Here is a 23,507-nt window from a genome sequence, read left to right as displayed (position 1 = left end):
GCCCGGAACGTAGAAATGACCATCACTTTCAAACTGGTTGCAATTAATCCTGTTATACGATGGAAAAACTGTTGTATTTTTATTGCATTTTATGCTTCGTGCATTGACTCCTAAGGCCCTAACTATTCAATCTGTTGGAGCAACGCCCTATAGTGAAGCCTAGGTTGCTCGGAATGTAGAAACGACCATAACTTTCACACTGGTTGCTATTATTCGTTTTATACGATGGAAAAACTGTTTTATTTATATTGTATTTTATGCTTCTGGCGTTCACTTCTTAGGCCCTAACTATTCGACCTGGTGGAACAACGCCCTAGGGAGAAGCCTAGGTTGCCCGGAACGTAGAAATGACCATAACTTTTACACTGGTAGCAATTATTCGTTTTATACAATGGAAAAACTGTTGTATTTATATTGTATTTTATGCTTCTGGCGTTGACTTCTTAGGCCCTAACTATTCGATCTGGTGTAGCAATGCCTCAGAGTTAAGTCTAGGATGCCCGAAACGCCGAAATGATCTTTACTTTCACGCTTGTTGCAATTATTCCTGTTATACGATTAAAAGACCGTTGTATTTTTATTGTATTTTATGCTTCAGGCGTAGGCTTCTAAGGCCGTAGCTATTCGATATGGTGGAGCACCGCCCTAGAGTGAAGCCTAGGTTGCCCGCAACGTAGAAATGACCATTACTTTCACACTGTGTGCAATTATTCCTTTTATACGATGGAAAGGCTGTTGTATTTATATTGTATTTTATGTTTCTGGCGTTCACTTCTTAGGCCCTAACTATTCGATCTGGTGGAACAACGCCCTAGGGTGAACCCTAGGTTGCCCGGAAAGCAGAAGTGACCATAACTTTTACACTGGTAGCAATTATTCGTTTTATACAATGGAAAAACTGTTCTATTTATTTTGTATTTTATGCTTCGGGCGTTGACTTCTAAGGCCCTAACTGTTTCATCTGGTGGAGCAACGCCCTAGAGTGAAACCTAGGTTGCCCGGAACGTAGAAATGACCATTACTTACACTGTTTGCAATTATTCCTTCTATACGATGGAAAAACTGTTCTATTTATTTTGCATTTTATGCTTCGGGCGTTGACTTCTTTGGCCCTAACAATTCGATCTGGTGGAGCAACGCCCTAGAGGGAAGCCTAGGTTGCCTGGAACGTAGAAATGACCATCACTTTCACACGGGTTGCAATTATTCCTGTTATAGGATGGAAAGACTGTTGTATTTTTATTGTATTTTATGCTTCTGGCGTTCACTTCTTAGGCCCTAACTATTCGAACTGGTGGAACAACGGCCTAGGGTGAAGCATAGGTTGCCCGGAAAGTAGAAATGACCATAACTTTCACACTGGTAGCAATTTTTCGTTTTATGCGATGGAAAAGCTGTTCTATTTATTTTGCATTTTATGCTTCGGGCGTTGACTTCTAAGGCCCTAACTGTTTCATCTGGTGGAGCAACGCCCTAGAGTGAAACCAAGGTTGCCCGGAACGTAGAAATGACCATTACTTTCACACTGTTTGCAATTATTCCTTTTATACGATGGAAAAACTGTTCTATTTATTTTGCATTTTATGCTTCGGGCGTTGACTTCTTTGGCCCTAACAATTCGACCTCGTGGAGCAACGCCCTAGAGGGAAGCCTAGGTTGCCTGGAACGTAGAAATGACCATCACTTTCACACGGGTTGCAATTATTCCTGTTATAGGATGGAAAGACAGTTGTATTTTTATTGCATTTTATGCTTCTGGCGTTCACTTGTTAGGCACTAACTATTCGATCTGGTGGAAAAGCGCCCTACGGTGAAGCCTAGGTTGCCCGGAACGTAGAAATGACCATAAGTTTCATAATGGTTGCAATTATTCGTTTTACACGATGGAAAAACTGTTGTATTTCTATTGTATTTTATGCTTCGGGCGTTGACTTCTTAGGCCCTAACACTTCGATCTGGTGGAGCAACGCCCTACAGTGAAGCCTAGGTTGCGCGGCACGTGGATATGACCATAACCTTCACACAGGTTGCAATTATTCGTTTTATACGGTGTAAAGGCTGTTGTATTTATTTTGTATTTTATTCTTCTGGTGTTGCCTACTTAGGCCCTAGCTATTCGATCTAGTGGAGCAACGCCCTAGAGTGAAGCCTAGGTTGCCCGGAACGTAGAAATGACCATCACTTTCAAACTGGTTGCAATTAATCCTGTTATACGATGGAAAAACTGTTGTATTTTTATTGCATTTTATGCTTCGTGCATTGACTCCTAAGGCCCTAACTATTCAATCTGTTGGAGCAACGCCCTATAGTGAAGCCTAGGTTGCTCGGAATGTAGAAACGACCATAACTTTCACACTGGTTGCTATTATTCGTTTTATACGATGGAAAAACTGTTTTATTTATATTGTATTTTATGCTTCTGGCGTTCACTTCTTAGGCCCTAACTATTCGACCTGGTGGAACAACGCCCTAGGGAGAAGCCTAGGTTGCCCGGAACGTAGAAATGACCATAACTTTTACACTGGTAGCAATTATTCGTTTTATACAATGGAAAAACTGTTGTATTTATATTGTATTTTATGCTTCTGGCGTTGACTTCTTAGGCCCTAACTATTCGATCTGGTGTAGCAATGCCTCAGAGTTAAGTCTAGGATGCCCGAAACGCCGAAATGATCTTTACTTTCACGCTTGTTGCAATTATTCCTGTTATACGATTAAAAGACCGTTGTATTTTTATTGTATTTTATGCTTCAGGCGTAGGCTTCTAAGGCCGTAGCTATTCGATATGGTGGAGCACCGCCCTAGAGTGAAGCCTAGGTTGCCCGCAACGTAGAAATGACCATTACTTTCACAATGTGTGCAATTATTCCTTTTATACGATGGAAAGGCTGTTGTATTTATATTGTATTTTATGTTTCTGGCGTTCACTTCTTAGGCCCTAACTATTCGATCTGGTGGAACAACGCCCTAGGGTGAACCCTAGGTTGCCCGGAAAGCAGAAATGACCATAACTTTTACACTGGTAGCAATTATTCGTTTTATACAATGGAAAAACTGTTCTATTTATTTTGTATTTTATGCTTCGGGCGTTGACTTCTAAGGCCCTAACTGTTTCATCTGGTGGAGCAACGCCCTAGAGTGAAACCTAGGTTGCCCGGAACGTAGAAATGACCATTACTTACACTGTTTGCAATTATTCCTTCTATACGATGGAAAAACTGTTCTATTTATTTTGCATTTTATGCTTCGGGCGTTGACTTCTTTGGCCCTAACAATTCGATCTGGTGGAGCAACGCCCTAGAGGGAAGCCTAGGTTGCCTGGAACGTAGAAATGACCATCACTTTCACACGGGTTGCAATTATTCCTGTTATAGGATGGAAAGACTGTTGTATTTTTATTGTATTTTATGCTTCTGGCGTTCACTTCTTAGGCCCTAACTATTCGAACTGGTGGAACAACGGCCTAGGGTGAAGCATAGGTTGCCCGGAAAGTAGAAATGACCATAACTTTCACACTGGTAGCAATTTTTCGTTTTATGCGATGGAAAAGCTGTTCTATTTATTTTGCATTTTATGCTTCGGGCGTTGACTTATAAGGCCCTGACTATTCAATCTGTTGGAGCAACGCCCTAGAGTGAAGCCTAGGTTACTCGGAATGTAGAAATGACCATAGCTTTCACACTGGTTGCAATTATTCGTTTTATATGATGGAAAATCTGTTGTATTTATATTGTATTTTATGCTTCTGGCGTTCACTTCTTAGGCCCTAACTATTCGATCTGGTGGAACAACGGCCTAAGGTGAAGCCTAGGTTGCTCGCAACGTAGAAATGGCCATAACTTTTACACTGGTAGCAATTATTCGTTTTATACAATGGAAAAAATGTTGTATTTATATTGTATTTTATGCTTCTGGCGTTGACTTCTTAGGCCCTAACTATTCGATCTGGTGGAGCAACGCCCTAGAGTGAAGTCTAGGTTGCCCGGTACGTAGAAATGACCATCACTACCAAACTGGTTGCAATTATTTGTTTTATACGATGGAAAAGCTGTTGTATTTATGTCGTATTTTATGCTTCTGGCGTTGACTTCTTAGGCCCTAACTATTCCAACTGGTGGAACAACGCCCTAGGGTGAACCCTAGGTTGCCCGGAAAGCAGAAATGACCATAACTTTTACACTGGTAGCAATTATTCGTTTTATACAATGGAAAAACTGTTCTATTTATTTTGTATTTTATGCTTCGGGCGTTGACTTCTAAGGCCCTAACTGTTTAATCTGGTGGAGCAACGCCCTAGAGTGAAGCCTAGGTTGCCCGAAACGCAGAAATGACCATTACTTTCACACTGTTTGCAATTATTCCTTTTATACGATGGAAAAACTGTTCTATTTATTTTGTATTTTATGCTTCGGCCGTTGACTTCTTTGGCCCTAACAATTCGATCTGGTGGAGCAACGCCCTAGAGGGAAGCCTAGGTTGCCTGGAACGTAGAAATGACCATCACTTTCCCACGGGTTGCAATTATTCCTGTTATAGGATGGAAAGGCTGTTGTATTTTTATTGCGTTTTATGCTTCTGGCGTTCACTTCTTAGGCTCTAACTATTCGATCTGGTGGAACAACGCCCTAGGGTGAAGCCTAGGTTGCCCGGAACGTAGAAATGACCATAAGTTTCATAATGGTTGCAATTATTCGTTTTATACGATGGAAAAACTGTTGCATTTCTATTGTATTTTATGCTTCGGGCGATGACTTCTTAGGCCGTAACACTTCGATCTGGTGGAGCAACGCCCTACAGTGAAGCCTAGGTTGCCCGGAACGTGGATATGACCATAACCTTCACACAGGTTGCAATTATTCGTTTTATACGGTGTAACGGCTGTTGTATTTATTTTGTATTTTATTCTTCTGGTGTTGACTTCTTAGGCCCTAGCTATTCGATCTAGTGGAGCAACGCCCTAGAGGGAAGCCTAGGTTGCCCGGAACGTAGAAATGACCATCACTTTCAAACTGGTTGCAATTAATCCTGTTATACGATGGAAAAACTGTTGTATTTTTATTGCATTTTATGCTTCGTGCATTGACTCCTAAGGCCCTAACTATTCAATCTGTTGGAGCAACGCCCTAGAGTGAAGCCTAGGTTGCTCGGAATGTAGAAGCGACCATAACTTTCACACTGGTTGCAATTATTCGTTTTATACAATGGAAAAAATGTTGTATTTATATTGTATTTTATGCTTCTGGCGTTGACTTCTTAGGCCCTAACTATTCGATCTGGTGGAGCAACGCCCTAGAGTGAAGTCTAGGTTGCCCGGTACGTAGAAATGACCATCACTACCAAACTGGTTGCAATTATTTGTTTTATACGATGGAAAAGCTGTTGTATTTATGTCGTATTTTATGCTTCTGGCGTTGACTTCTTAGGCCCTAACTATTCCAACTGGTGGAACAACGCCCTAGGGTGAACCCTAGGTTGCCCGGAAAGCAGAAATGACCATAACTTTTACACTGGTAGCAATTATTCGTTTTATACAATGGAAAAACTGTTCTATTTATTTTGTATTTTATGCTTCGGGCGTTGACTTCTAAGGCCCTAACTGTTTAATCTGGTGGAGCAACGCCCTAGAGTGAAGCCTAGGTTGCCCGAAACGCAGAAATGACCATTACTTTCACACTGTTTGCAATTATTCCTTTTATACGATGGAAAAACTGTTCTATTTATTTTGTATTTTATGCTTCGGGCGTTGACTTCTTTGGCCCTAACACTTCGATCTGGTGGACCAACGCCCTACAGTGAAGCCTAGGTTGCCCGGAACGTAGATATGACCATAACCATCACACAGGTTGCAATTATTCGTTTTATACGGTGTAAAGGCTGTTGTATTTATTTTGTACTTTATTCTTCTGGTGTTGACTTCTTAGGCCCTAACTGTTCGATCTGGTGGAACAACGCCGTAGAGTGAAGCCTAGGTTGCCCGGAACGTAGAAATGACAATCACTTTCACACGGATTGCAATTATTCCTGTTATAGGATGGAAAGGCTGTTGCATTTTTATTGCATTTTATGCTTCTGGCGTTGACTTGTTAGGCCCTAACTATTCGAACTGGTGGAACAACGCCCTAGGGTGAAGCCTAGGTTGCCCGGAACGTAGAAATGACCATAACTTTTACACTGGTAGCAATTATTCGTTTTATACAATGGAAAAACTGTTCTATTTATTTTGTATTTTATGCTTCGGGCGTTGACTTCTAAGGCCCTAACTGTTTCATCTGGTGGAGCAACGCCCTAGAGTGAAACCTAGGTTGCCCGGAACGTAGAAATGACCATTACTTTCACACTGTTTGCAATTATTCCTTTTATACGATGGAAAAACTGTTCTATTTATTTTGCATTTTATGCTTCGGGCGTTGACTTCTTTGGCCCTAACAATTCGATCTGGTGGAGCAACGCCCTAGAGGGAAGCCTAGGTTGCCTGGAACGTAGAAATGACCATCACTTTCACACGGGTTGCAATTATTCCTGTTATAGGATGGAAAGACTGTTGTATTTTTATTGCATTTTATGCTTCTGGCGTTCACTTGTTAGGCCCTAACTATTCGATCTGGTGGAACAGCGCCCTAGGGTGAAGCCTAGGTTGCCCGGAACGTAGAAATGACCATAAGTTTCATAATGGTTGCAATTATTCGTTTTACACGATGGAAAAACTGTTGTATTTGTATTGTATTTTATGCTTCGGGCGTTGACTTCTTAGGCCCTAACACTTCGATCTGGTGGAGCAACGCCCTACAGTGAAGCCTAGGTTGCCCGGAACGTGGATATGACCATAACCTTCACACAGGTTGCAATTATTCGTTTTATACGGTGTAAAGGCTGTTGTATTTATTTTGTATTTTATTCTTCTGGTGTTGCCTACTTAGGCCCTAGCTATTCGATCTAGTGGAGCAACGCCCTAGAGTGAAGCCTAGGTTGCCCGGAACGTAGAAATGACCATCACTTTCAAACTGGTTGCAATTAATCCTGTTATACGATGGAAAAACTGTTGTATTTTTATTGCATTTTATGCTTCGTGCATTGACTCCTAAGGCCCTAACTATTCAATCTGTTGGAGCAACGCCCTATAGTGAAGCCTAGGTTGCTCGGAATGTAGAAACGACCATAACTTTCACACTGGTTGCTATTATTCGTTTTATACGATGGAAAAACTGTTTTATTTATATTGTATTTTATGCTTCTGGCGTTCACTTCTTAGGCCCTAACTATTCGACCTGGTGGAACAACGCCCTAGGGAGAAGCCTAGGTTGCCCGGAACGTAGAAATGACCATAACTTTTACACTGGTAGCAATTATTCGTTTTATACAATGGAAAAACTGTTGTATTTGTATTGTATTTTATGCTTCTGGCGTTGACTTCTTAGGCCCTAACTATTCGATCTGGTGTAGCAATGCCTCAGAGTTAAGTCTAGGATGCCCGAAACGCCGAAATGATCATTACTTTCACGCTTGTTGCAATTATTCCTGTTATACGATTAAAAGACCGTTGTATTTTTATTGTATTTTATGCTTCAGGCGTAGCCTTCTAAGGCCGTAGCTATTCGATATGGTGGATCACCGCCCTAGAGTGAAGCGTAGGTTGCCCGCAACGTAGAAATGACCATTACTTTCACACTGTGTGCAATTATTCCTTTTATACGATGGAAAGGCTGTTTTATTTATATTGTATTTTATGTTTCTGGCGTTCACTTCTTAGGCCCTAACTATTCGATCTGGTGGAACAACGCCCTAGGGTGAACCCTAGGTTGCCCGGAAAGCAGAAATGACCATAACTTTTACACTGGTAGCAATTATTCGTTTTATACAATGGAAAAACTGTTCTATTTATTTGGTATTTTATGCTTCGGGCGTTGACTTCTAAGGCCCTAACTGTTTCATCTGGTGGAGCAACGCCCTAGAGTGAAACCAAGGTTGCCCGGGACGTAGAAATGACCATTACTTTCACACTGTTTGCAATTATTCCTTTTATACGATGGAAAAACTGTTCTATTTATTTTGCATTTTATGCTTCGGGCGTTGACTTCTTTGGCCCTAACAATTCGATCTGGTGGAGCAACGCCCTAGAGGGAAGTATAGGTTGCCTGGAACGTAGAAATGACCATCACTTTCACACGGGTTGCAATTATTCCTGTTATAGGATGGAAAGACAGTTGTATTTTTATTGCATTTTATGCTTCTGGCGTTCACTTGTTAGGCCCTAACTATTCGATCTGGTGGAAAAGCGCCCTACGGTGAAGCCTAGGTTGCCCGGAACGTAGAAATGACCATAAGTTTCATAATGGTTGCAATTATTCGTTTTACACGATGGAAAAACTGTTGTATTTCTATTGTATTTTATGCTTCGGGCGTTGACTTCTTAGGCCCTAACACTTCGATCTGGTGGAGCAACGCCCTACAGTGAAGCCTAGGTTGCCCGGCACGTGGATATGACCATAACCTTCACACAGGTTGCAATTATTCGTTTTATACGGTGTAAAGGCTGTTGTATTTATTTTGTATTTTATTCTTCTGGTGTTGCCTACTTAGGCCCTAGCTATTCGATCTAGTGGAGCAACGCCCTAGAGTGAAGCCTAGGTTGCCCGGAACGTAGAAATGACCATCACTTTCAAACTGGTTGCAATTAATCCTGTTATACGATGGAAAAACTGTTGTATTTTTATTGCATTTTATGCTTCGTGCATTGACTCCTAAGGCCCTAACTATTCAATCTGTTGGAGCAACGCCCTATAGTGAAGCCTAGGTTGCTCGGAATGTAGAAACGACCATAACTTTCACACTGGTTGCTACTATTCGTTTTATACGATGGAAAAACTGTTTTATTTATATTGTATTTTATGCTTCTGGCGTTCACTTCTTAGGCCCTAACTATTCGACCTGGTGGAACAACGCCCTAGGGAGAAGCCTAGGTTGCCCGGAACGTAGAAATGACCATAACTTTTACACTGGTAGCAATTATTCGTTTTATACAATGGAAAAACTGTTGTATTTATATTGTATTTTATGCTTCTGGCGTTGACTTCTTAGGCCCTAACTATTCGATCTGGTGTAGCAATGCCTCAGAGTTAAGTCTAGGATGCCCGAAACGCCGAAATGATCTTTACTTTCACGCTTGTTGCAATTATTCCTGTTATACGATTAAAAGACCGTTGTATTTTTATTGTATTTTATGCTTCAGGCGTAGGCTTCTAAGGCCGTAGCTATTCGATATGGTGGAGCACCGCCCTAGAGTGAAGCCTAGGTTGCCCGCAACGTAGAAATGACCATTACTTTCACACTGTGTGCAATTATTCCTTTTATACGATGGAAAGGCTGTTGTATTTATATTGTATTTTATGTTTCTGGCGTTCACTTCTTAGGCCCTAACTATTCGATCTGGTGGAACAACGCCCTAGGGTGAACCCTACGTTGCCCGGAAAGCAGAAATGACCATAACTTTTACACTGGTAGCAATTATTCGTTTTATACAATGGAAAAACTGTTCTATTTATTTGGTATTTTATGCTTCGGGCGTTGACTTCTAAGGCCCTAACTGTTTCATCTGGTGGAGCAACGCCCTAGAGTGAAACCAAGGTTGCCCGGAACGTAGAAATGACCATTACTTTCACACTGTTTGCAATTATTCCTTTTATACGATGGAAAAACTGTTCTATTTATTTTGCATTTTATGCTTCGGGCGTTGACTTCTTTGGCCCTAACAATTCGATCTGGTGGAGCAACGCCCTAGAGGGAAGCCTAGGTTGCCTGGAACGTAGAAATGACCATCACTTTCACACGGGTTGCAATTATTCCTGTTATAGGATGGAAAGACAGTTGTATTTTTATTGCATTTTATGCTTCTGGCGTTCACTTGTTAGGCCCTAACTATTCGATCTGGTGGAAAAGCGCCCTACGGTGAAGCCTAGGTTGCCCGGAACGTAGAAATGACCATAAGTTTCATAATGGTTGCAATTATTCGTTTTACACGATGGAAAAACTGTTGTATTTCTATTGTATTTTATGCTTCGGGCGTTGACTTCTTAGGCCCTAACACTTCGATCTGGTGGAGCAACGCCCTACAGTGAAGCCTAGGTTGCCCGGCACGTGGATATGACCATAACCTTCACACAGGTTGCAATTATTCGTTTTATACGGTGTAAAGGCTGTTGTATTTATATTGTATTTTATTCTTCTGGTGTTGCCTACTTAGGCCCTAGCTATTCGATCTAGTGGAGCAACGCCCTAGAGTGAAGCCTAGGTTGCCCGGAACGTAGAAATGACCATCACTTTCAAACTGGTTGCAATTAATCCTGTTATACGATGGAAAAACTGTTGTATTTTTATTGCATTTTATGCTTCGTGCATTGACTCCTAAGGCCCTAACTATTCAATCTGTTGGAGCAACGCCCTATAGTGAAGCCTAGGTTGCTCGGAATGTAGAAACGACCATAACTTTCACACTGGTTGCTACTATTCGTTTTATACGATGGAAAAACTGTTTTATTTATATTGTATTTTATGCTTCTGGCGTTCACTTCTTAGGCCCTAACTATTCGACCTGGTGGAACAACGCCCTAGGGAGAAGCCTAGGTTGCCCGGAACGTAGAAATGACCATAACTTTTACACTGGTAGCAATTATTCGTTTTATACAATGGAAAAACTGTTGTATTTATATTGTATTTTATGCTTCTGGCGTTGACTTCTTAGGCCCTAACTATTCGATCTGGTGTAGCAATGCCTCAGAGTTAAGTCTAGGATGCCCGAAACGCCGAAATGATCTTTACTTTCACGCTTGTTGCAATTATTCCTGTTATACGATTAAAAGACCGTTGTATTTTTATTGTATTTTATGCTTCAGGCGTAGGCTTCTAAGGCCGTAGCTATTCGATATGGTGGAGCACCGCCCTAGAGTGAAGCCTAGGTTGCCCGCAACGTAGAAATGACCATTACTTTCACACTGTGTGCAATTATTCCTTTTATACGATGGAAAGGCTGTTGTATTTATATTGTATTTTATGTTTCTGGCGTTCACTTCTTAGGCCCTAACTATTCGATCTGGTGGAACAACGCCCTAGGGTGAACCCTAGGTTGCCCGGAAAGCAGAAGTGACCATAACTTTTACACTGGTAGCAATTATTCGTTTTATACAATGGAAAAACTGTTCTATTTATTTTGTATTTTATGCTTCGGGCGTTGACTTCTAAGGCCCTAACTGTTTCATCTGGTGGAGCAACGCCCTAGAGTGAAACCTAGGTTGCCCGGAACGTAGAAATGACCATTACTTACACTGTTTGCAATTATTCCTTCTATACGATGGAAAAACTGTTCTATTTATTTTGCATTTTATGCTTCGGGCGTTGACTTCTTTGGCCCTAACAATTCGATCTGGTGGAGCAACGCCCTAGAGGGAAGCCTAGGTTGCCTGGAACGTAGAAATGACCATCACTTTCACACGGGTTGCAATTATTCCTGTTATAGGATGGAAAGACTGTTGTATTTTTATTGTATTTTATGCTTCTGGCGTTCACTTCTTAGGCCCTAACTATTCGAACTGGTGGAACAACGGCCTAGGGTGAAGCATAGGTTGCCCGGAAAGTAGAAATGACCATAACTTTCACACTGGTAGCAATTTTTCGTTTTATGCGATGGAAAAGCTGTTCTATTTATTTTGCATTTTATGCTTCGGGCGTTGACTTCTTTGGCCCTAACAATTCGATCTGGTGGAGCAACGCCCTAGAGGGAAGCCTAGGTTGCCTGGAACGTAGAAATGACCATCACTTTCACACGGGTTGCAATTATTCCTGTTATAGGATGGAAAGACTGTTGTATTTTTATTGCATTTTATGCTTCTGGCGTTCACTTGTTAGGCCCTAACACTTCGATCTGGTGGAGCAACGCCCTAGGCTGAAGCCTAGGTTGCCCGGAACGTAGAAATGACCATAAGTTTCATAATGGTTGCTATTATTCGTTTTACACGATGGAAAAACTGTTGTATTTCTATTGTATTTTATGCTTCGGGCGTTGACTTCTTAGGCCCTAACACTTCGATCTGGTGGAGCAACGCCCTACAGTGAAGCCTAGGTTGCCCGGAACGTGGATATGACCATAACCTTCACACAGGTTGCAATTATTCGTTTTATACGGTGTAAAGGCTGTTGTATTTATTTTGTATTTTATTCTTCTGGTGTTGCCTACTTAGGCCCTAGCTATTCGATCTAGTGGAGCAACGCCCTAGAGTGAAGCCTAGGTTGCCCGGAACGTAGAAATGACCATCACTTTCAAATTGGTTGCAATTAATCCTGTTATACGATGGAAAAACTGTTGTATTTTTATTGCATTTTATGCTTCGTGCATTGACTCCTAAGGCCCTAACTATTCAATCTGTTGGAGCAACGCCCTATAGTGAAGCCTAGGTTGCTCGGAATGTAGAAACGACCATAACTTTCACACTGGTTGCTATTATTCGTTTTATACGATGGAAAAACTGTTTTATTTATATTGTATTTTATGCTTCTGGCGTTCACTTCTTAGGCCCTAACTATTCGACCTGGTGGAACAACGCCCTAGGGAGAAGCCTAGGTTGCCCGGAACGTAGAAATGACCATAACTTTTACACTGGTAGCAATTATTCGTTTTATACAATGGAAAAACTGTTGTATTTGTATTGTATTTTATGCTTCTGGCGTTGACTTCTTAGGCCCTAACTATTCGATCTGGTGTAGCAATGCCTCAGAGTTAAGTCTAGGATGCCCGAAACGCCGAAATGATCATTACTTTCACGCTTGTTGCAATTATTCCTGTTATACGATTAAAAGACCGTTGTATTTTTATTGTATTTTATGCTTCAGGCGTAGGCTTCTAAGTCCGTAGCTATTCGATATGGTGGATCACCGCCCTAGAGTGAAGCGTAGGTTGCCCGCAACGTAGAAATGACCATTACTTTCACACTGTGTGCAATTATTCCTTTTATACGATGGAAAGGCTGTTTTATTTATATTGTATTTTATGTTTCTGGCGTTCACTTCTTAGGCCCTAACTATTCGATCTGGTGGAACAACGCCCTAGGGTGAACCCTAGGTTGCCCGGAAAGCAGAAATGACCATAACTTTTACACTGGTAGCAATTATTCGTTTTATACAATGGAAAAACTGTTCTATTTATTTGGTATTTTATGCTTCGGGCGTTGACTTCTAAGGCCCTAACTGTTTCATCTGGTGGAGCAACGCCCTAGAGTGAAACCAAGGTTGCCCGGAACGTAGAAATGACCATTACTTTCACACTGTTTGCAATTATTCCTTTTATACGATGGAAAAACTGTTCTATTTATTTTGCATTTTATGCTTCGGGCGTTGACTTCTTTGGCCCTAACAATTCGATCTGGTGGAGCAACGCCCTAGAGGGAAGCCTAGGTTGCCTGGAACGTAGAAATGACCATCACTTTCACACGGGTTGCAATTATTCCTGTTATAGGATGGAAAGACAGTTGTATTTTTATTGCATTTTATGCTTCTGGCGTTCACTTGTTAGGCACTAACTATTCGATCTGGTGGAAAAGCGCCCTACGGTGAAGCCTAGGTTGCCCGGAACGTAGAAATGACCATAAGTTTCATAATGGTTGCAATTATTCGTTTTACACGATGGAAAAACTGTTGTATTTCTATTGTATTTTATGCTTCGGGCGTTGACTTCTTAGGCCCTAACACTTCGATCTGGTGGAGCAACGCCCTACAGTGAAGCCTAGGTTGCCCGGCACGTGGATATGACCATAACCTTCACACAGGTTGCAATTATTCGTTTTATACGGTGTAAAGGCTGTTGTATTTATTTTGTATTTTATTCTTCTGGTGTTGCCTACTTAGGCCCTAGCTATTCGATCTAGTGGAGCAACGCCCTAGAGTGAAGCCTAGGTTGCCCGGAACGTAGAAATGACCATCACTTTCAAACTGGTTGCAATTAATCCTGTTATACGATGGAAAAACTGTTGTATTTTTAATGCATTTTATGCTTCGTGCATTGACTCCTAAGGCCCTAACTATTCAATCTGTTGGAGCAACGCCCTATAGTGAAGCCTAGGTTGCTCGGAATGTAGAAACGACCATAACTTTCACACTGGTTGCTATTATTCGTTTTATACGATGGAAAAACTGTTTCATTTATATTGTATTTTATGCTTCTGGCGTTCACTTCTTAGGCCCTAACTATTCGACCTGGTGGAACAACGCCCTAGGGAGAAGCCTAGGTTGCCCGGAACGTAGAAATGACCATAACTTTTACACTGGTAGCAATTATTCGTTTTATACAATGGAAAAACTGTTGTATTTATATTGTATTTTATGCTTCTGGCGTTGACTTCTTAGGCCCTAACTATTCGATCTGGTGTAGCAATGCCTCAGAGTTAAGTCTAGGATGCCCGAAACGCCGAAATGATCTTTACTTTCACACTGTGTGCAATTATTCCTTTTATACGATGGAAAGGCTGTTGTATTTATATTGTATTTTATGTTTCTGGCGTTCACTTCTTAGGCCCTAACTATTCGATCTGGTGGAACAACGCCCTAGGGTGAACCCTAGGTTGCCCGGAAAGCAGAAATGACCATAACTTTTACACTGGTAGCAATTATTCGTTTTATACAATGGAAAAACTGTTCTATTTATTTTGTATTTTATGCTTCGGGCGTTGACTTCTAAGGCCCTAACTGTTTCATCTGGTGGAGCAACGCCCTTGAGTGAAACCTAGGTTGCCCGGAACGTAGAAATGACCATTACTTACACTGTTTGCAATTATTCCTTCTATACGATGGAAAAACTGTTCTATTTATTTTGCATTTTATGCTTCGGGCGTTGACTTCTTTGGCCCTAACAATTCGATCTGGTGGAGCAACGCCCTAGAGGGAAGCCTAGGTTGCCTGGAACGTAGAAATGACCATCACTTTCACACGGGTTGCAATTATTCCTGTTATAGGATGGAAAGACTGTTGTATTTTTATTGTATTTTATGCTTCTGGCGTTCACTTCTTAGGCCCTAACTATTCGAACTGGTGGAACAACGGCCTAGAGTGAAGCATAGGTTGCCCGGAAAGTAGAAATGACCATAACTTTCACACTGGTAGCAATTTTTCGTTTTATGCGATGGAAAAGCTGTTCTATTTATTTTGCATTTTATGCTTCGGGCGTTGACTTCTTTGGCCCTAACAATTCGATCTGGTGGAGCAACGCCCTAGAGGGAAGCCTAGGTTGCCTGGAACGTAGAAATGACCATCACTTTCACACGGGTTGCAATTATTCCTGTTATAGGATGGAAAGACTGTTGTATTTTTATTGCATTTTATGCTTCTGGCGTTCACTTGTTAGGCCCTAACTATTCGATCTGGTGGAACAGCGCCCTAGGGTGAAGCCTAGGTTGCCCGGAACGTAGAAATGACCATAAGTTTCATAATGGTTGCTATTATTCGTTTTACACGATGGAAAAACTGTTGTATTTCTATTGTATTTTATGCTTCGGGCGTTGACTTCTTAGGCCCTAACACTTCGATCTGGTGGAGCAACGCCCTACAGTGAAGCCTAGGTTGCCCGGAACGTGGATATGACCATAACCTTCACACAGGTTGCAATTATTCGTTTTATACGGTGTAAAGGCTGTTGTATTTATTTTGTATTTTATTCTTCTGGTGTTGCCTACTTAGGCCCTAGCTATTCGATCTAGTGGAGCAACGCCCTAGAGTGAAGCCTAGGTTGCCCGGAACGTAGAAATGACCATCACTTTCAAATTGGTTGCAATTAATCCTGTTATACGATGGAAAAACTGTTGTATTTTTATTGCATTTTATGCTTCGTGCATTGACTCCTAAGGCCCTAACTATTCAATCTGTTGGAGCAACGCCCTATAGTGAAGCCTAGGTTGCTCGGAATGTAGAAACGACCATAACTTTCACACTGGTTGCTATTATTCGTTTTATACGATGGAAAAACTGTTTTATTTATATTGTATTTTATGCTTCTGGCGTTCACTTCTTAGGCCCTAACTATTCGACCTGGTGGAACAACGCCCTAGGGAGAAGCCTAGGTTGCCCGGAACGTAGAAATGACCATAACTTTTACACTGGTAGCAATTATTCGTTTTATACAATGGAAAAACTGTTGTATTTATATTGTATTTTATGCTTCTGGCGTTGACTTCTTAGGCCCTAACTATTCGATCTGGTGTAGCAATGCCTCAGAGTTAAGTCTAGGATGCCCGAAACGCCGAAATGATCATTACTTTCACGCTTGTTGCAATTATTCCTGTTATACGATTAAAAGACCGTTGTATTTTTATTGTATTTTATGCTTCAGGCGTAGGCTTCTAAGGCCGTAGCTATTCGATATGGTGGAGCACCGCCCTAGAGTGAAGCCTAGGTTGCCCGCAACGTAGAAATGACCATTACTTTCACACTGTGTGCAATTACTCCTTTTATATGATGGAAAGGCTGTTGTATTTATATTGTATTTTATGTTTCTGGCGTTCACTTCTTAGGCCCTATCTATTCGATCTGGTGGAACAACGCCCTAGGGTGAACCCTAGGTTGCCCGGAAAGCAGAAATGACCATAACTTTTACACTGGTAGCAATTATTCGTTTTATACAATGGAAAGACTGTTCTATTTATTTTGTATTTTATGCTTCGGGCGTTGACTTCTAAGGCCCTAACTGTTTCATCTGGTGGAGCAACGCTCTAGAGTGAAACCTAGGTTGCCCGGAACGTAGAAATGACCATTACTTTCACACTGTTTGCAATTATTCCTTCTATACGATGGAAAAACTGTTCTATTTATTTTGCATTTTATGCTTCGGGCGTTGACTTCTTTGGCCCTAACAATTCGATCTGGTGGAGCAACGCCCTAGAGGGAAGCCTAGGTTGCCTGGAACGTAGAAATGACCATCACTTTCACACGGGTTGCAATTATTCCTGTTATAGGATGGAAAGACTGTTGTATTTTTATTGCATTTTATGCTTCTGGCGTTCACTTGTTAGGCCCTAACTATTCGATCTGGTGGAACAGCGCCCTAGGGTGAAGCCTAGGTTGCCCGGAACGTAGAAATGACCATAAGTTTCATAATGGTTGCAATTATTCGTTTTACACGATGGAAAAACTGTTGTATTTCTATTGTATTTTATGCTTCGGGCGTTGACTTCTTAGGCCCTAACACTTCGATCTGGTGGAGCAACGCCCTACAGTGAAGCCTAGGTTGCCCGGAACGTGGATATGACCATAACCTTCACACAGGTTGCAATTATTCGTTTTATACGGTGTAAAGGCTGTTGTATTTATTTTGTATTTTATTCTTCTGGTGTTGCCTACTTAGGCCCTAGCTATTCGATCTAGTGGAGCAACGCCCTAGAGTGAAGCCTAGGTTGCCCGGAACGTAGAAATGACCATCACTTTCAAACTGGTTGCAATTAATCCTGTTATACGATGGAAAAACTGTTGTATTTTTATTGCATTTTATGCTTCGTGCATTGACTCCTAAGGCCCTAACTATTCAATCTGGTGTAGCAACGCCCTATAGTGAAGCCTAGGTTGCTCGGAATGTAGAAACGACCATAACTTTCACACTGGTTGCTATTATTCGTTTTATACGATGGAAAAACTGTTTTATTTATATTGTATTTTATGCTTCTGGCGTTCACTTCTTAGGCCCTAACTATTCGACCTGGTGGAACAACGCCCTAGGGAGAAGCCTAGGTTGCCCGGAACGTAGAAATGACCATAACTTTTACACTGGTAGTAATTATTCGTTTTATACAATGGAAAAACTGTTGTATTTATATTGTATTTTATGCTTCTGGCTTTGACTTCTTAGGCCCTAACTATTCGATCTGGTGGAGCAATGCCTCAGAGTTAAGTCTAGGATGCCCGAAACGCCGAAATGGTCATTACTTTCACGCTTGTTGCAATTATTCCTGTTATACGATGAAAAGACCGTTGTATTTTTATTGTATTTTATGCTTCAGGCGTAGGCTTCTAAGGCCGTAGCTATTCGATATGGTGGATCACCGCCCTAGAGTGAAGCCTAGGTTGCCCGGAACGTAGAAGTGACCATAACTGTTACACTGGTAGCAATTATTCGTTTTATACAATGGAAAAACTGTTCTATTTATTTTGTATTTTATGCTTCGGGCGTTGACTCCTTTGGCCCTAACAATTCGATCTGGTGGAGCAACGCCCTAGAGTGAAGCCTAGGTTGCCTGGAACGTACAAATGACCATCACTTTCACACGGATTGCAATTATTCCTGTTATAGGATGGAAAGACTGTTGTATTTTTATTGCATTTCATGCTTCTGGCGTTCACTTCTTAGGCCCTAACTATTCCATCTGGTGGAACAACGCCGTAGAGTAAAGCCCAGGTTGCGCGGAACGTATAAATGACCATAACTTTCACACTGGTTGCTATTATTTTGGTTGTAAACGATGGCAAAGCTGTTCTATTTATATTGCATTTTATGCTCCTGGCATTGAGTTCTAAGTCCCTAGCTATTCGATCTGGTGGAGCAACGCCCTAGAGTGAAGCCTAGGTTGCCCGGAACGTAGAAATGACAATTACTTGCACAGTGTTTGCAATTATTCATATTATACGATGGAAAAGCGGTTGTATTTATATTGTATTTTATGCTCCTGGCGATGACTTCTAAGGCCGTAGCTATTCGATCTGGTGGAGCAACGCCCTAGAGTGAAACATAGGTTACCCGGGACGTAGAAATGACCAGTACTTTCACACTGGATGCAGTTATTCGTTTTATACGATGGAAAAACTGTTCTATTTATTCTGCATTTTATGCTTCGGGCGTTGACTTCTAAGGCGCTAACTATTCAATCTGTTGGAGAAACGCCCTAGGGTGTATCCTAGGTTGCCCGGAACGTAGAAATGACCATCACTTTCAAACTGGTTGCAATTATTCGTTTTTTACGATGGAAAAGCTGTTGTATTTATATTGTAGTTTATGCCTCTGGCGTTGACTTCTAAGGCCCTAGCTATTCGATCTAGTGGAGCAACGCCCTAGACTGAAGCCTAGGCTGCCCGGAACGTAGAAATGACCATCACTTTCAAACTGGTTGCAATTAATCCTGTTATACGATGGAAAAACTGTTGTATTTTTATTGCATTTTATGCTTCGGTCGCTGACTTCTAAGGCCCTAACTATTCAATCTGTTGGTGCAACGCCCTAGAGTGAAGCCTAGGTTCCTCGGAATGTAGAAATGACCATAACTTTCACACTGGTTGCAATTATTCGTTTTATACGATGGAAAAACTGTTGTATTTGTATTGTATTTTATGCTTCTGGCGTTCACTTCTTAGGCCCTAACTATTCGACCTGGTGGAACAACGCCCTAGGGTGAAGCCTAGGTTGCCCGGAACGCAGAAATGACCATAACTTTTACACTGGTAGCAATTATTCGTTTTATACAATGGAAAAACTGTTGTATTTATATTGTATTTTATGCTTCTGGCGTTCACTTCTTAGGCCCTAACTATTCGATCTGGTGGAGCAATGCCTCAGAGTTAAGTCTAGGATGCCCGAAACGCCGAAATGATCATTACTTTCACGCTTGTTGCAATTATTCCTTTTATACGATGAAAAGACCGTTGTATTTTTATTGTATTTTATGCTTCAGGCGTAGGCTTCTAAGGCCGTAGCTATTCGATATGGTGGAGCACCGCCCTAGAGTGAAGCCTAGGTTGCCCGGAACGTAGAAATGACCATAACTTTTACACTGGTAGCAATTATTCGTTTTATACAATGGAAAAACTGTTCTATTTATTTTGCACTTTATGCTTCGGGCGTTGACTTCTAAGGCCCTAACTGTTTGATCTGGTGGAGCAACGCCCTAGATTGAAGCCTAGGTTGCCCGGAACGTAGAAATGACCATAGCTTTCACACTGGTTGCAATTATTCGTTTTATACGATGGAAAAACTGTTGTATTTATATTGGATTTTATGCTTCTGGCGTTCACTTCTTAGGCCCTAACTATTCGATCTGGTGGAACAACGCCCTAGGGTGAAGCCTAGGTTGCCCGGAACGTAGAAATGACCATAACTTTTACACTGGTAGCAATTATTCGTTTTATACAATGGAAAAACTGTTCTATTTATTTTGTATTTTATGCTTCGGGCGCTGACTTCTAAGGCCCTAACTGTTTGATCTGGTTGAGCAACGCCCTAGAGTGAAGCCTAGGTTGCCCGGAACGTAGAAATGACAATTACTTTCACACTGTTTGCAATTATTCCTTTTATACTATGCAAAAGCTGTTGTATTTATATCGTATTTTATGCTTCTGGCGTTGACTTCTAAGGACCTAACCATTCGATCTGGTGGAGCAACGGCCTAAGGTGAAGCCTAGGTTGCCCGCAACGTAGAAATGACCTTCACTTTCAAACTGGTTGCAATTAATCCTGTTATACGATGGAAAAACTGTTGTATTTTTATTGCATTTTATGCTTCGGGCGCTGACTTCTAAGGCCCTAACTATTCCATCTGTTGGTGCAACGCCCTAGAGTGAAGCCTAGGTTGCTCGGAATGTAGAAATGACCATAACTTTCACACTGGTTGCAATTATTCGTTTTATACGATGGAAAAACTGTTGTATTTATATTGTATTTTATGCTTCTGGCGTTCACTTCTTAGGCCCTAACTATTCGACCTGGTGGAACAACGCCCTAGGGTAAAGCCGAGGCTGCCCGGAACGCAGAAATGACCATAACTTTTACACTGGTAGCAATTATTCGTTTTATACAAAGGAAAAACTGTTGTATTTATATTGTATTTTATGCTTCTGGCGTTGACTTCTTAGGCCCTAACTATTCGATCTGGTGGAGCAATGCCTCAGAGTTAAGTCTAGGATGCCCGAAACGCCGAAATGATCATTACTTTCACGCTTGTTGCAATTATTCGTTCTTTACGATGGAAAAGCTGTTGTATTTATATTGTATTTTATGCCTCTGGCGTTGACTTCTAAGGCCCTAGCTATTCGATCTAGTGGAGCAACGCACTAGAGTGAAGCCTAGGTTGCCCGGAACGTAGAAATGACCATCACTTTCAAACTGGTTGCAATTAATCCTGTTATACGATGGAAAAACTGTTGTATTTTTAGTGCATTTTATGCTTCGGGTGTTGACTTATAAGGCCCTGACTATTCAATCTGTTGGAGCAACGCCCTAGAGTGAAGCCTAGGTTGCCCGCAACGTAGAAATGACCATAGCTTTCACACTGGTTGCAATTATTCGTTTTATATGATGGAAAATCTGTTGTATTTATATTGTATTTTATGCTTCTGGCGTTCACTTCTTAGGCCCTAACTATTCCATCTGGTGGAACAACGCCCTAGGGTGAAGCCTAGGTTGCCCGGAACGTAGAAATGACCATAACTTTTACACTGGTAGCAATTATTCGTTTTATACAATGGAAAAAATGTTCTATTTATTTTGTATTTTATGCTTCAGGCGAGGACTTCTAAGGCCCTAACCATTCGATCAGGTGGAGCAACGCGCTAGAGTGAAGCCTAGGTTGCTCGAAATGTAGAAATGACCATAACTTTCACACTGGTTGCAATTATTCATTTTATACGATGGAAAAACTGTTGTACTTATATTGTATTTTATTCTTATGGCGTTGAATTCTAAGTCACTAGCTATTCGATCTGGTGGAGCAACGCCCTAGAGTGAAACCTAGGTTACCCGGAACGTAGAAATGACAAGTACTTTCATACTGTTTGCAGTTATTCCTGTTATACGATGGAAAAGCTTTTGCATCTTTATTGTATTTTATGCTTCTGGCGCTGACTTCTAAGGCCCTAGCGATTCGATTTGGTGGAGCACCGCCCTAGAGTGAAGCCTAGGTTGCCCGGAACGTAGAAATGACCATATCTTCCACACTGGTTGCAATTATTCGTTTTATACGATGGAAAAGCTGTTGTATTTATATTGTATTTTATGCTTCTGGCGTTGACTTCTTAGGCCCTAACTATTCGATCTGGTGGAGCAATGCCTCAGAGTTAAGTCTAGGATGCCCGAAACGCCGAAATGATCATTACTTTCACGCTTGTTGCAATTATTCCTTTTATAGGATGAAAAGACCGTTGTATTTTTATTGTATTTTATGCTTCACGCGTAGGCTTCTAAGGCCGTAGCTATTCGATATGGTGGAGCACCGCCCTAGAGTGAAGCCTAGGTTGCCCGTAACGAAGAAATGACCATATCTTTAACACTGGTAGCAATTATTCGTTTTATACAATGGAAAAACTGTTCTATTTATTTTGTATTTTATGCTTCGGGTGTTGACTTCTAAGGCCCTAACTGTTTGATCTGGTGGAGCAACGCCCTAGAGTGAAGCCTAGATTACCCGGAACGTAGAAATGACCATTACTTTCACACTGTTTGCAATTATTCCTTTTATACGGTGCAAAAGCTGTTGTATTTATATCGAATTTCATGCTTCTGGCGTTGACTTCTAAGGACCTAACTATTCGATCTGGTGGAGCAACGCCCTAGAGTGAAGCCTAGGTTGCCCGGAATGTAGAAATAACCATAACTTTCACACTGGTTGCAATTATTCGTTCTTTACGATGGAAAAGCTGTTGTATTTATATTGTATTTTATGCCTCTGGCGTTGACTTCTAAGGCCCTAGCTATTCGATCTAGTGGAGCAACGCACTAGAGTGAAGCCTAGGTTGCCCGGAACGTAGAAATGACCATCACTTTCAAACTGGTTGCAATTAATCCTGTTATACGATGGAAAAACTGTTGTATTTTTAGTGCATTTTATGCTTCGGGTGTTGACTTATAAGGCCCTGACTATTCAATCTGTTGGAGCAACGCCCTAGAGTGAAGCCTAGGTTGCCCGCAACGTAGAAATGACCATAGCTTTCACACTGGTTGCAATTATTCGTTTTATATGATGGAAAATCTGTTGTATTTATATTGTATTTTATGCTTCTGGCGTTCACTTCTTAGGCCCTAACTATTCCATCTGGTGGAACAACGCCCTAGGGTGAAGCCTAGGTTGCCCGGAACGTAGAAATGACCATAACTTTTACACTGGTAGCAATTATTCGTTTTATACAATGGAAAAAATGTTCTATTTATTTTGTATTTTATGCTTCAGGCGAGGACTTCTAAGGCCCTAACTATTCGATCAGGTGGAGCAACGCGCTAGAGTGAAGCCTAGGTTGCTCGAAATGTAGAAATGACCATAACTTTCACACTGGTTGCAATTATTCATTTTATACGATGGAAAAACTGTTGTACTTATATTGTATTTTATTCTTATGGCGTTGAATTCTAAGTCACTAGCTATTCGATCTGGTGGAGCAACGCCCTAGAGTGAAACCTAGGTTACCCGGAACGTAGAAATGACAAGTACTTTCATACTGTTTGCAGTTATTCCTGTTATACGATGGAAAAGCTTTTGCATCTTTATTGTATTTTATGCTTCTGGCGCTGA

Source organism: Calliopsis andreniformis, unplaced genomic scaffold (assembly GCF_051401765.1).
Source record: "Calliopsis andreniformis isolate RMS-2024a unplaced genomic scaffold, iyCalAndr_principal scaffold0002, whole genome shotgun sequence".
Taxonomy (NCBI): Eukaryota; Metazoa; Arthropoda; class Insecta; order Hymenoptera; family Andrenidae; genus Calliopsis; species Calliopsis andreniformis.
Note: the sequence above shows the minus strand (reverse complement) of the source record.